Here is a 16,039-nt window from a genome sequence, read left to right on the forward strand (position 1 = left end):
AGGAGAGGAGTTTCTACCATTACCATAGACAGAGGGCATCCTCTACACCTAAAGGAGAGGCAATTATACCAACACCATAGACAGGGGCATCCTCTACACCTAGAGGAGAGGATGATCTACCATCACCATATACAGGGGTTATCCTCTACACCTAGAGGAGAGGAGTTTCTACCATTACCATAGATAGGGGGCATCCTCTACACCTAGAGGAGAGGAGGCTCTACCATCACCATAGACAGGGGGAATCCTCTACACCTAGAGGAGAGGAGGTGCTACCATCACTATAGACAGGGGCATCCGCTACACCTAAAGGAGAGGCAGTTATACCAACACCATAGACAGGGGCGTCCTCTACACCTAGAGGAGAGGAGGTTCTACCATCACCATAGACAGGGGGCATCCTCTACACCTAGAGGAGAGGAGGCTCTACCATCACCATAGACAGGGGGCATCCTCTACACCTAGAGGAGAGGAGTTTCTACCATTACCATAGACAGGGGGCAAAAAATGACACCTCACACAGCTCTGTACACCAAATTGTGAAAAAGTTATTCGCTTCAGAAGATGGAGAAATTTTTTTTCTTTTTCATACACGTCTGTTTAATATTTCAAAATGTATTAAAAGGCAATAATACCTATGTAAATTTGGTATCTCTGTGATAGTACCAAAGCAAAGAATAAAGCAGAGGAGCGTAACGTAAAAGTCGTAAAAACTGAGCCCACAAGAAAGTGACTGAAACACTTTTTGTTGCCCAACTTTTCCACATCTGGAATTTTTTTCCAGTTTCCTAGTGCTTGCCATGGAATAATAAATAATGCCACAGAGAAGTAAAATTTGTTTCACAGAAAATGAGTCCTCAAACAGCTCAGTACACAAAAAAATGAAAAAGCTATGGATTTTTGAATTCGGAGAGCGAGAAATAAGCGAAAAAACACTCCGTTAAAGACTATCTAACCATTAACCATTTGTCACATTGTAAACACAAACCGCTTCTCCCCTTTGTGAATTCTCTCATGCTGAACAAGATGGGATTTATAAACCCACTTGCACCACAATTCTGGTGGTTTTGTGCCAAAAACACTGTCTATAATGCCTTGCGCCACATTTATCAAGGCTTTTAGACAGTTTTTTGGCACTTTTTCGACTTGTCCAATTAAGGAGGCGTGGCCATCAGAAACCAGGCTGATAAGAAGCATCGAGCTCCTCCTGTCTTCTCTCTGGGTGACAAGGTGTAATTATCCTCCAGATACGTCCGCTAAAGATACCTAGCTACAAGCTTGGTCCCCGGTTCCTTGGTTCCTTTGAGGTAATCAAGCACATCAACCCGGTGTCCATGTCTCTCTCCTGAAGCCAGCCGTCTTGAACCGCTTCTCAAAACATTCTCCTCTTCCTGAGGCTTACTCTACTGATGTCTATGAAGTCAAGGAGGTGTTGGACATGAAGGGGTGAGAGTTAGGCGGTTCTTCCTTGTAGACTGGAAGGGGTTGAGGCCTGAGTAGAGATCCTGGGAGCCTGAAGAGAATATTTTGGGTCAAAGTCTCCTCCAGAGGTTTCTTGGGACCAAGAAGAGGGGGAGGCCGAAGGGGGAAAGGGTACTGTCACAAGTGCCCTTGCGATCCATGTCACAGATTGCGGGCATAACAGTGCCCCTCTCCATGGCACTGCCCCATCCACTGGCCCGCACTTACCTCTCCATGACCTCTCCCTTCCTGGCCGTGCACCACCACTCGAAGATTTAAAGAGCCACAGCATCTTTGATTGGCGCTGTCACTTCCACACACATATTCTGCACATGTACAAATCCTTTATTTATGGAAATTACTGGTTCATATACACTGGATATAACAGATATTCACATCCAACATATGTACCAGGTTCTTGGAAACATTTTATGGTAGTGGATATAGAAATAATGGGACAGAGGAGAAATCATTTCACAAAAACAATAAAGGCTGTCAGTACTCACCATTCTGGGGGGTCCCTGGCACCAGCGTCATGTCCTCCTTCCCAGACTCCCTCCTCCGCACATATCTGGACCTGCTCTCTCTCCATTCTGTGTCTCAGTCTCTTAGTCTAAGCTCCTCCAGTAAGATCTTCCACCAAGAAGTTCTTCTCATGTGAGTCCTGCTTGCGTCTCTTATACACCTTGGTCTGCCCACTCTTGTCTCAAAAAGCTCCCCCATGTAAATGAAGGGTGTTGGTCCCACTTTCTTATCAGTCAGGCTGATGGTTTATGACACTGAGGGCATTACATTAGATATGGGTGCATCATCCTTTTTGGTATACTGATTTATTTTTATTATGGTGTCCTTGCTTCGATTTTGTCTTCATCCAGAATTCACTTTCCTGGTTTAATAAAAAGCCTAATTGTGTGTTTTCACTGGTGTAAAGTAGATACTTACCATCCAGGTCTGCAATGTAAACGTCTCTAAGCAACAGTTGGTATCCGGGTGCCTACGCTATGGAATGGGGGATTGGCCTGTATTCAGGTGGGTGGAGACTTCACCACGACTCTGGTGACTGGTGGATCGGGGCGCTCCTACTTTGGTGACATCTCCGATTCGTCACTAGTACATAGAGTATTGATGGTGGCTGAGTGAAGCCGCATTGGTCAAGCCCTCTTTTGGTGGGCGGAGCTTAGGCTATAAATAGCCGCTCGTGCATGCTAGATGCGCGGCCCAACTAGAGCCAGCATCCTGTCTAGATACTTAGCGAGTGTTATGTGTAATAACTATGAGCCAGTTAGATAGGGTCTAAATTTATACAGCATCCCGGCTCTGAACTGATGCACTAACTTGCTAACACCACTAACCTTGACAGCATAACGCATTGACAAATACAAGAGGGTCATAGTATCAGCGGTGCGATATGGAACGCTGTGGCTCAGGTGCTTCTATATAATCCACTTTACGCCTCTGATGAACTGCTAAGCTTACCAATAGCAGGGAAACGCGTTAGGTGTACTGCTGTGCCATGAGAATATTGTAACACGCCACTTTTATGGGTTTTATGTATAGGAACATGAACCAAGAGATACAATTGAAGGGAATCCTTCCTACTGGCTCCGTTCTAGCACTTTAGTAGGTCCTCCAATGGGCTGATATATGGAAGCGTGTGACCAGTCTCCAATTCAACTAGCACTGCAACATAATCAGGGTAATTAGTGAGGTGACACATTTTCCCTCTAACCCAAGTTCATATGTATATGACTGGCACACTTTCCCCAGAGGAGTTACCTAAGTCTGTAATTGCACAGATCTAGTGTAAGGCTCTTTTTGGTTATTTTTCATGGGCCTAGTTTTTGTAATAAATAAAGATTTGAGATTTTAATGTTCCACTCTACAGGCAGTTTTTGCTCTATTTGCTATTTAAATGATTAAGGGACATAAACAGATAATTTTGGATGGTTGATATTGTTAATGATATATTTCTCTATGGTGGCCATCTTGGAGAAAGAGAACCAAACAGAAGCCATTTTAAGTATTAGCTGGGGGTCAAGCACTGTCCAGCTAAGGTCATGATTCAAACTTCATTTTTTTGTAACCTGTTTGCTCGCCTGCCAACTAATTCCCTTGACATTTAATGAGAAGCCAGTCTGTCCTTCATCTTTTGTTATATATCTTGGTTCTAGCGCCAGCTTATCTCCTTCTCCTCAGGGAAATTAGTATAAACATGTCTGTGAACAAGGCCTATCAACCTTTTCTGAGAATGTGCTGGTAAATTCATTATGGCCAATAGCATTACAGTATTCTTAACTTCTTCTTCACACCCCCCCCCCCCAATTCTGCTTTTTCTGTTTTGATATATGACTGTGGTTTTTGAAATAAAGAGTGTGATTTGGGTGCAGCTAAAGACCGTGTCTGCATCTTGGGTTTGTTCTCTCCTCCTGGTACCAGGAGCCATGAAAGATTTAATTTGAAAGTCACCATGCAATGGGGGGTCTGAGACCCAGATAAAAATCTCTAACAATATACTATATAGTTTCTTTAAAACCATGACTTACTTCACGCTACCCAAGATAGCTCCTGCAAACAACTCCCATGTGGGACAAATGGCCTCAAGTGGTTACACCAGGAGAAGAACCTTGATAAGGGAGAGATACTTGTGGCAAGAGAGTTTCTACTGTGGTTGTGGGACAATGATATTGAGGTACTTGCCAGGACCTTTATGATATTTGTGTGTTCTTATGGACCTCACCTCGGCGTTATCCTATAGTGTGATATTGCCCAGAGAGAAACCTTAACCCACAAGTAACATCTACTGGAGACACATGGACTAGGGTGATATTCTAAATACAATATGGCTCCCACATGTTGAGGAACAGCGCCCTTAACCAGGGATCATAAATGGCCACGTCTCTGATCAATTAGAACCTAAAAATGTCAAAAATAAAGGCAAGTGAATTTGTAGATTAAAAACCGGTGGGACGTCACAAGTGTGTGGAGATGTTGGGGAGGGCTGAGGAGCAAATCCGGGAATGGATTTCCATAACACGCAGAGTCCATCCTCACACTATGTGGTGCTGAATACAAGAAGAGTCTGTGGGCCTATTTGAATAAGTTTGGCTTCTTTTTACATAAACTTCACTGATAGAATACAATGGGGGCATTCATTCATAGCGGTGAAAGGTCTGGTATTCCGGAGCACAAATTGTCCAATTTTTAGATTGGGATGTTAGATTTTGGCACAGGAGCTGAATGACTTGGCACACAACCGAAAAGGTTCTGAACTTGCTCCACATTTATGTAGGTGAAATAGAACCTGGTCAACAGCTTTTAGCTTGTCTAATTGGATGCTAAAAAATGTGGCTAAAAAAGTGTTGGGAATCTAGAAGCACAGGGTTGGGTTCACAAGTTGCGCCCAAATTCAGGTACCAAACAAAAGGCATGAGGATTGTGAAGAGGAACAATATTGTGGCGGCGATACCTCATAAATATGGCTAAAAAAAATCTGCCAAAAACGGGTAGAAAGCCAATAAAAAATTCCCTCCAATGTTCTTTGTTACTTAGGTAAAAATTCAGGTGGTTCCTTTATCTACATTTGTCTCTGCTTCTCTGTATATGTATTATGATTGTCGAAGTCCTCCAACTTTTTTCATGTGTACAGGCGGTCCCCTACCTAAGAACACCTGACTTACATACGACCCCTAGTTACAAACGGACCTCTGGATGTTGCCAATTTACTGTACTTTATCCTTAGGCTACAATAAACAGCTGTAACAGTTATCACTGGTGTCTACAATGAAGCTTTATTATGAATCCAGGTTCTAATGAAAATCCAACATTTTTAAAATTCAATTGTCACAGAGACCAAAAAAAAATTTGGCTGGGGGTTACAATGATAAAGTATACAGTTCCGACTTACATACAAATTCAACTTAAGAACAAACCTACAGTCCCTATCTTGTATGTAACCCGGGGACTGCCTGTAGTTTATTGGTTGATACATTTCATATAATTCTTTATAAATCATTTACAAATGTTGATAAAAAAAAAATGAACATGACTTCTCCCCGTGTGGTTTCTATTATATAAACACTTATCACTTTCTGAACGTTAACATGCTTTCTGTCCTGTGTGGATTCTTTGATGTCTGTTGAGATGTGATTTCCATGTAAAACATTTCCCACATTCTGTACATGAAAACGGCTTCTCCCCTGTGTGGATTTTCTTATGTTCAATAAGACCCGATTTCTGAATAAAACATTTGCCACATTGTGAGCATGAAAATGGCTTCTCCCCTGTTTGAATTCTCTCATGTTTAACAAGATCTGCTTTATTATTAAAACTTTTGCCACACTCAGAACACAAAAATGTTTTCTCCCCTGTGTGAATTCTCTTATGTATTTTGAGCACCCCATTTAGAGAAAAACATTTGCCACATTCAGAACATGAAAATGGCTTCTCCCCCGTGTGAATTCTCCTATGTGTAATAAGAGCTGATTTCTGAATAAAACATTTACCACATTCTGTGCAAGAAAACGGCTTTACCCCTGTGTGGATTCACTCGTGTTCGATAAGAACTGATTTCCGAATAAAACATTTGCCACATTCGGGGCATGGAAATGGCTTCTCCCCTGTGTGAGTTCTCTCATGCACAACAAGATGTGATTTGTGATTAAAACCTTTGCCACATTGTGAACATGAAAATGGTTCCTCTCCTGTGTGAGTTCTCTCATGTATAACAAGGCGTGATTTGTGATTAAAATCTTTTCCACATTCTAAACATGAAAACGGCTTCTCCCTGGGGGGACTTCTTGGACGTTCATCTCCTCGTTGGTGAGTTCTTTTATGTCTATTAGTCTGTGATCTCTCAGAACCGATGCCCAATGTACCAGAATGCGATGATAGATCATTGTGAAGGGCTGAGCTTGAATCATCAGCTATAATATCAGGACATATCAGATGTTCCTCTGAGCCGGAGGTGACGTTATCTGCTGGGGACAATAGGGTCAAATTGGATCAAATCTCTGATGATATTAATATTTTATACCATTTCTATTTCATCTCTCAAGTCTAATCAGCTGTGAATTCAGTGTCATATATTTGCCACATTTTGAGCACAAAAACAAAACTTCTCTCCTGTGTAAACTCTTAGCACAGATCTGATTTCAATTTAAAACCCTTATTATATTATGATTATAATTCAGGCTTTATATCTTACTTTTATACTGTGATAGGACAGTGGATAAAAGGAACTTTGCTCATGCAGAACACAAAGCAGAACTATACCTCCCCTATACCTCTACATGCCTGCACCCCTATACCTCTACATCCCTGCACCCCTATACCTCTACATCCCTGCACCCCTATACCTCTACATACCTGCACCCCTATACCTCTACATCCCTGCACCCCTATACCTCTACATCCCTGCACCCCTATACCTCTACATCCCTGCACCCCTGTACCTCTACATCCCTGCACCCCTGTACCTCTACATCCCTGCACCCCTATACCTCTACATCCCTGCACCCCTATACCTCTACATTCCTGCACCCCTATACCTCTACATCCCTGCCCCCCTATACCTCTACATCCCATACACCCCTACACCTCTACATCCCTGCACCCCTATACCTCTACATCCCTGCACCCCTGTACCTCTACATCCCTGCACCCCTGTACCTCTACATCCCTGCACCCCTTTACCTCTACATCCCTGCACCCCTGTACCTCTACATCCCTGCACCCCTATACCTCTACATCCCTGCACCCCTATACCTCTACACCCCTGCACCCCTATACCTCTACATCCCTGCACCCCTATACCTCTACATCCCTGCACCCCTATACCTCTACATCCCTGCACCCCTATACCTCTACATCCCTGCAGCTCTATACCTCTACATCCCTGCACCTCTATACCTCTACATCTCTGCAGCCCTATAACTCTACATCCCTGCACCCCTATACCTCTACATCCCTGCACCCCTATCCCTCTACATCCCTGCACCCCTATCCCTCTACAACCATGCACCCCTATACCTCTACATCCCTGCACCTCTATACCTCTACATCCCCGCACCCCTATACCTCTACATCCCTGCACCTCTATACCTCTACATCCCTGCACCCCTATACCTCTACATCCCTGCACCCCTATACCTCTACATCCCTGCACCTCTATACCTCTACATCCCTGCACCTCTATACCTCTACATCCCTACACCCCTATCCCTCTACATCCATGCACCCCTATACCTCTACATCCCTGCACCTCTATACCTCTACATCCCCGCACCCCTATACCTCTACATCCCTGCACCTCTATACCTCTACATCCCTGCACCCCTATACCTCTACATCCCTGCACCCCTATACCTCTACACCCCTGCACCCCTATCCCTCTACATCCCTGCACCCCTACACATCTACATCCCTGCACCCCTATACCTCTACATCCCTGCACCCCTATACGTCTACATCCCTGCACCCCTATACGTCTACATCCCTGCACCCCTATACCTCTACATCCCTGCACCCCTATACCTCTACATCCCTGCACCCCTATACCTCTACATCCCTGCACCCCTATACCTCTACATCCCTGCACCCCTATACCTCTACATCCCTGCACCCCTATACCTCTACATCCCTGCACCCCTATACCTATACATCCCTGCACCCCTATACCTCTGCACCAATAAGAAAGATTTGTTAAATTATGGTTACACTTTAAGCTGCTAAAAATGATGGATTCAGATAATGTCCATGGAAGCCTTGAGCACAGACACCGCAAAAATGCAACACACCACAAACACCCCAGACACCAGAGCCAGCTAGCTGTACACACAGATACAACTGCTATACGTGGTACAGGTGAATAATGCTGCCATGTACAACTAACCCTCATCGCCGGCAAAAATACAGAGCTCAATATTTTTCATGAATATGAAATAGCGTATTAAAATATGTTGTGTTGTACAAGAGTTTATGTATACACATTTTTAGATCCATGACATATGCACATGGATACACATAACCTCATACATTACACACTATCAGGACATGTACTGCACATGTATGGAGATTACTGCCTCCTTTCCCCCTGACTTCGTTATCACAGATCAGTTTCTTGGACACATTATGGGAAAGGATAATTGCAGAAGGAAGGGAAACAGAAGAGAAATCAGATCTAGGAAGTACTGACAGATAAGTCCATCAGTTCTCACCATCCTGGGGGTCCCTGTGTCTCAGTCTCTCAGTATAAGCTCCTCCAGTAAGATCTTACACCAAGAAGTTCTCCTCATGTGGGTCCTGCTCTGGTCTCTTATACCCCTTGGTCTGCCCCCTTTGGGAGATACCGTACCCAATGATGAAAGATCTTCCCCCCATGTAAATGAAGGGTGTCGGTGACGTTTGCTATCAGCCAGGCCGAGCACTTATCATGCCCTGAGTGTTCTCCTTTGTTATGGGTTTATCATTCCCTTTTCCCAAACAAATGTGGCCAGGACTTCCCGATGGAGCTAAATATCTCCATTTACAAGTATTTACTGGGCTGAATGTCTCCCGGTGATTCCCTACTGATTTCACATCCTGAACAATAGGGAATGCAAATCCCTCCATGCACGTGACTTACTGGGAAGATCATACTATAAAGTCTTATTTTCATCCATGTTAGAAGACTCTGCTCCTTGACAGTGATTATGGTTGTGAACATCCCATGTAAAACTTCCCTCTCGAGCATCTCATCTCATCAGAAGATTGAAGGCAATTATTAAGATAAAAGTGTTTGGAGAAAATGAGCTTCATCATTATAAGGCACATGAGTAAGTCGGAGGGAATTCCTAGGTACAGCTATTACTTTGTGATAATTTACTATAGATTTTAGTTTTTATTTCTTTTTTTTAATCACCTTATTCCATTAAAAGAGTTTCCACAATCCAGGACATAAATCCCGTGTGCCGGGCCATGGAAACTCTTTGTATGGAATAACCCAGACCAGAGTATATCTTTAGGGAAGGAATTGCCCAGGCCAAACTATACCCCTCCAGGGCAGAATATTCCCCTGTAACATGAAACCAGTTCCCAGTGTGATCCTTCTACGAATACATTGTCATGGAGGCGAGAGAACGAGGCTTCCCGCTGACAGCTCTGCTATTCCTTGTGGATTAGTTGACTTGTAACCAGGTCAAATCATTTTTTGTGCTTTAACTGAATATTCAGAAATCCGGAGTTTCCTCATTTCTATGGGATTTTTGGTGGTGGTGTCCACATTACTGGGTCCCCAGGAGAGGCAGGAGAGGAGGCCGCGCTGTGTGGTTGTGTTCTCTGTGTATTTGGTTGTATACAGTATATAGTGACATTTATGTTATGTGTCATGTATTTTTAGCTGAAAGAATCTGTGAGGCTTGTATGTTACTTCTGTGATGTATAAAGTTATTGGGGCTTATGGGAAATGGCAGCGAATAAGCGGCTGGATAGAAATGTTTGAGTAACACAACAAGGAGATTAGATGATGCAGAGACACAGACATCGTTTGCTGCATCTACGGAGATCTGAAAGATCCCACACAAATATCTTTATCTTATAGGTCCAGAATAATAGGTTGGAGATGGGTTGATACAAGGAGGAGTTATGGGCAGATCACATTATTACACGTGGTAACATATTGCTGGTATCTTTGACATATTTGGCAACATCTTGTGGTTCAGAACTCGGAAAAAGTTAATTTGTCTGAAAGTGGACCCAAAACTGGACATGAATGAAGAACATCTAGAGCCGTAATAAAACACAATAACAAATGTCCTTCTACATATATTCTGAGGTCAGAAAAATTGTGCAACATTCATCAACTGGGGAAAAGATGATAACATTGACCCAGATATATAAAAGTGGTGTCATCTGCCCCGGTGCAGTTTTCCTCTTCCTGTGCAGGTTGTGCCGGATAATTAGTAGCAACGCGTCACCCTGTTCATTTATCAGGTGCAATCGGCGCTGCTATGGAAAGTTACACAGTTACATCTTACAGCCGCAACACAAATATGGCGCAAACACTTCATACATACACGTGCACGCTCCAAAGATAGAAAAACTGGCACAGACACAATGATATCTGATCTGGGGGTAAATTGTGATTAGAGGACAATATGGAAGCTGAGCTGTGGTGATGTATAAATATCAGATATATAGATTTATATTCATCAAAGTGTAAGATGTGACCGATACTCTCACAGAAACAATGGGAAAGGCCTAGAACCAGGGGAAGAGACAACAATAACCATCCCTTATACACATTCTCTAAGGTGGAGGATGGGAATCACACAGAGACATTCGGCCTAGTAAACACTTGTAAATGAAGTTATTGAGCTCCATGAGAAAGACACATCCTGCTCACAGTTGTCTGAGGAGGGGATGATAAACCCATAACAAAGGAGAACAATGGAGGCGTCACAAGTGCTGGGCCCGGCTGATTAGGAAGTGGCACCGACGCCCTTCATTTACATGGGAGGAAGTTCTCTCACCATTAGGGTGGGACATCTCCCAGAGGGGCAGACCAAGGGCTATAAGAGACCCAAGCAGGACTCACATGAGGAGAACTTCTTGGAGGAAGAACCTGGAGGAGCTCAACCTGAATAATTTATGCACTCCTCCTCCTCATTTTCCTCCTTCTCCTCCTCTTTGTACACTAAAGCAGAGGAAATTGGCTATTTTTTGACAGGGCCCACTGGCTCTAGCTATAGTACTTTATGCATTTAACTTTTCTGGAGGGCCACCTACCCGGTCCTCTGTTTTAAACAATTTTTGGGACTGCCACATACAGGCACTCAATCTATTCAATTTTTCTGGAGGGCCACCTACCTGCTCCTCTGGTTTGAAAACTTATTTGGACTGCCACATACAGGCACTCAATCTATTTCATTTTTCTGGAGGGCCACCTACCTGCTCCTCTGGTTTGAAAACTTTTTTGGACTTCCACATACAGGCACTCAATCTATTCCATTTTTATGGAGGGCCACCTACCTGCTCCTCTGGTTTGAAAAATTTTTTGGACTGCCACATACAGGCACTATCCAAATTAAATTGTCTCCATAGCAGCCTCCACACGTTGTCTCCATTGCTACCTCCAAAAGTCGTCCATATAGCTGCCTCCATACTTCGTCCCCTTATCAAACGAGGTGTGTCAGGCAGAAATTTGGGTTGCTTTCATGGATTCCACATCAAAGTTGTTAACTTTGTCGCCACCCTGCTGTGTTATCCACAAATATACTGGCAAACTTTTATGATTAACCGATATTATTTCAGCGCTTCTTGCGCATCTGTTGATTACACTGCTGTGTAATCCACAAAATATACTGCCAAACTTTTACCATTTACGGATATTATTTCAGCGCTTCTTGCGCATCTGTTTACATTCCCCTCACCCGCCATATCCCAAACTTATAAGAACGCTACTACACTTAACTTGGTGGAGGCTGGGACCGAGTCTGACCCTGGGGCTGGTCATATACTGCCGACGCCGAGGATTGCGGGGCCTACCTTGGTCCAGGTCTCAAAGGCCTACTATACCTCCTCCTCCTCCCACCCTTCCTCCACCTCCTCCTCCTCCGAATTACCATCCGTGGGCATGGCGCCATCAGTCGGTAGCTCTAGGCACAGCAGCAGTGCCGTCGCTAAGCGACAGCAGGCGGTGCTCAAACTGCTGAGCTTAGGCGATAAAAGGCACACCGCCCAAGAGCTATTACAGGGCATTCCACATCAAACTTGTTAACTTTGTCGCCACCCTGCTGTGTAATGCACAAAATATACTGCCAAACTTTTACCATTTACGGATATTATTTCAGCGCTTCTTGCGCATCTGTTTACATTCCTCTCACCCGCCATATCCCAAACTTATAAGAACGCTACTACACTTGATCTTATACAAAAGGTTCTTAGAAGTGCTGTTTGGGGAGTAGCCTAGAGACAGGGGCTTGGATTGGCGAAAGCTCGCCTGGCAGCGGAGCGCCAGCTCCATCTCAAGATCCAACTAACATAGTTTTAACTGCAGCACCTTTAATCTACTACTAGTTCACTGCCTCCATACATCGTCCCCTTATCAAACGAGCTGTGTCAGGCAGAATTTTCAGGTGTTTCACCAGATACATAGTGGAACCCGGCCCATCTGACGCCGCCATGCTGGAGACCTGAAGTTGCAATCATAGCAGCGCAATATGAATGCCCCATACTGTCGCTCTTAATCATGGAAGTCGTCTCCATGGCTGCCTCCACATGTCGTCCCCTTATCAAAAGAGCTGTGTCAGGCTCATTTTTCGGGTGTTTCACCAGATACGTTATGGAACTTGGTCACTATGTCGCCACCATGCTGTGTTATCGACTAAATATACCTTCAACCTTTTGTTCACATAGGAAATCATTTCACCTCCTTTGGTGAAACCTGAGTCCATTTAGGGTATGTCGCCATGAGACTCTCTAGCCTGCCACTGCTGCCGCTGCCTCTGCATGCCGTCCCCTATAGTGTCAGGGTCAATTATTGCATGTTTTAGATGCTATCTAGCCTCATTCGGTCACTCTGTCATGGCCATGCTGTTGCCCATAATTTTGGCATAATGGTGCGATTAAGCAGCCTCAGAGGAATCCATGCATGCTGCCCCTGCTGTTTCCTGTCCATTTCCGTGGTGTTTCCATCCTTTTCTGAGGTTCCCAGGTGTTTGGCCAAGCTTCCTTGTGCAGAGCCTTGGTCCCCTTGAAAAATGCTCGAGTCTCCCATTGACTTCAATAGGGCTCGTTATTCGAGACGAGCACTCGAGCATCGGGAAAAGTTCGTCTCGAATAACGAGTACCCGAGCATTTTAGTGCTCGCTCATCTCTAGCAGTGATACCTAAACTGATACCTGCTGGTGATTTTTACTGTATATTATGTTTTATATCAGTTCTAGCTAAATTGGGGTGATTTTATTTTTTTTTAAATTTTCATTATTTCTGCATTCTAGCATTGTAATCTCTATAGCCATTCCCTATTGTGTGCACATTTATACAGAATGCTGTGGATTTTTACTGCAATTTTCACCCTTGTCAATGCCAGGGTCAGACTCCAATGGAAAATCGATTTATACCCTTGTAAACCTGTTATTAGCCCTTTAGCTGCACCTGCTAAGGCACTGCAGTCCAGGTTTGACTACGGTTTCAAAGGGGTTAAATACTCAGGATTGAAGCTTTTCCATTCCTGGGTGTTGGTGCAGGGACTGGGCTGTGATAACATAACCAGCAGGACCTGATGTCCTGCAAACTTCCTCTGACACTGTAAAAACCTGATACAGTGGTCATTGAAGAGTTAATAGTAAGGATGAAAACTAAATTGTGTCTTTAAAAATAAAAATAAAAAGATGCATGTCCTGAAATAATAATTCCTGCTTCTGACAGATGAGGGTATCATTTTTTATGTTAGCGTATGTGCAGCATAGCATGGGCAAACATTCGGTCGCCTGCTGGAGAGAAGATGGGTGAGCAGACCCCTCTCAATAGAGAAGAGCAGGACTGGCACCAGAATACAGCAGAATATAGGACATTTCTTTGCCTGATCACGGTGCGGTGATTCAACGTATGCTGACCCCAATGTGACTGTTTGCAATAGACATCTACGGGGACTGATAAAATTTTTGGCTGGATATCGGTCCTCATTATGTTTTGTGTGCATTGGTTCCATAGGCCTTATGCACTTGTATTAATGCAGGAGGGGTGTGCGCTCCATGGAAAGCAGCCATTATATGGGACATATCTTATATCATGTGAAGCAGCCGCCCAGTTCAGCCATGGTGTGGTGTATGCAGGTGCTATAGACCTCTATGGGGCTGAGATCCGATCAGGGGCTCCCATATATTTAGTCACCATAGGTTTTAGTTATACAGGGGGAAATTTATCAAACACCTGTATATGATAAAACATCAGCTGATCCTTTATCCGAGCTCCTCCACATTTTTCTCTCTTATTCTGATTGTGTTATATAATAGAAGTTCTCTAATCCAATCTGAAGTTTATTGGTTATTGCATCTCATACAACTCAACATCAAACTCAATTACAAATGCAGATGTTCAATAACAACAAGACTTCTCCCCTTGTGGCTCCTCTCATATATAAAAAGTTTTTCATCAAAGTAAAATGTTTGTCACATTCTTATCATTAAGCTGCCTTTTTCCTGTGTGAGAGACGTGTTTAGAGATGGGATTTCATTGTAAAACATTTGTCACATTGTTAACACAAACCGCTTCTCCCCTGTGTGAATTCTCTCGTGTTCAACAAGACTTGATTTATGACTAAAATATTTCTCACATTATAAACATGAAAACGGCTTCTCTGCTGTATGAATTCTTAGATGTTTCACAAGATCTGATTTCTTAATATAACATTTGCCACATTCTGAGCATGGAAACGGCTTCTCCCCTGTGTGAATTTTCTGATGTGTGAGGAGATTCCATTTATGAGTAAAACATTTGTCACATTCAGAACATGAAAATGTCTTCCTGGATGCAGCTCTTAGATGCTCGGCTGCTCTGTGGTGGCTTCTTTTTTGACCATTAGTCTGTGATGTATCAGAACAGATGCCCAATGTAATAGGATCAGATGATAGATTGATTAAAAGGAATGTCTGAAGGTAAATTAATTCTGCTGTTGTGTTCTATACATGTATCTTGTGTGATCCCACAATCATCAGCTTTAATATCTGAAGATATCAGATTTTCCTGTGAGCTCCGGCTAACGTCATCTCCTGGGAATAATAGGGTAGGTAACAAAAAAGTTTATGAAATCTGTAAAGATATAAATATTTATAAAATTTCTACATGATTTCAGCATCACATTCTGAACACACAAAACAGCTTCTCTACTGTGTGGATTCTCGGTAAAACATCTTGTAAACTTTCAGAGTGAAACACATTAGGGTAATTTAACTTTATTTTTATTTTCTCCTATATTTGCAACTTGTTTTGGTGCATTTGCATTTTTGCACCAAAATAAGCCACTCCAATCGCTTAGCGAACATCACAGCAACAGAATTTTTCATTCTAGCATCTGATATATCTAAAGACTCCAGAAAAAAGTCACAAAACTCAGCTGCCTGATATCACCCTCTAAGATAAATCAAACAATTCCAAAAGCAGAAGAAAACAGAAAAATGTTCAGACTAAAGATGAATGACCCCCATTCTGTACATATTTAAAGCTTTATATTTAATTTCATCTACATCTTTGCACCCCTACATTTCTGTAACTCTACACCTCTATATCTCCGCCCCCTATTTCCCCTTACCACTGTTCCTGCATTCCTACAACCTAATACTTGCACCGCTACACCTCAAGGTTCCTGTACCTCTACATTTCTGCAACCCTATAACTCTATGGGGGTCATTTACTAAGGGCCCGATTTGCGTTTTCCCGACGTGTTACCCGAATATTTCCGATTTGCGCCGATTTCCCCTGAATTGCCCCGGGATTTTGGCGCAAACGATCAGATTGTGGCGCATCGGCGCCGGCATGCAGACGGAAATCAGGGGGCGTGGCCGAACGAAAACCCGACGGATTTTAAAAAAAGTGTTGCGAG

The sequence above is a fragment of the Engystomops pustulosus genome, chromosome 8 (assembly GCF_040894005.1).
Source record: "Engystomops pustulosus chromosome 8, aEngPut4.maternal, whole genome shotgun sequence".
NCBI classification, from domain to species: Eukaryota; Metazoa; Chordata; class Amphibia; order Anura; family Leptodactylidae; genus Engystomops; species Engystomops pustulosus.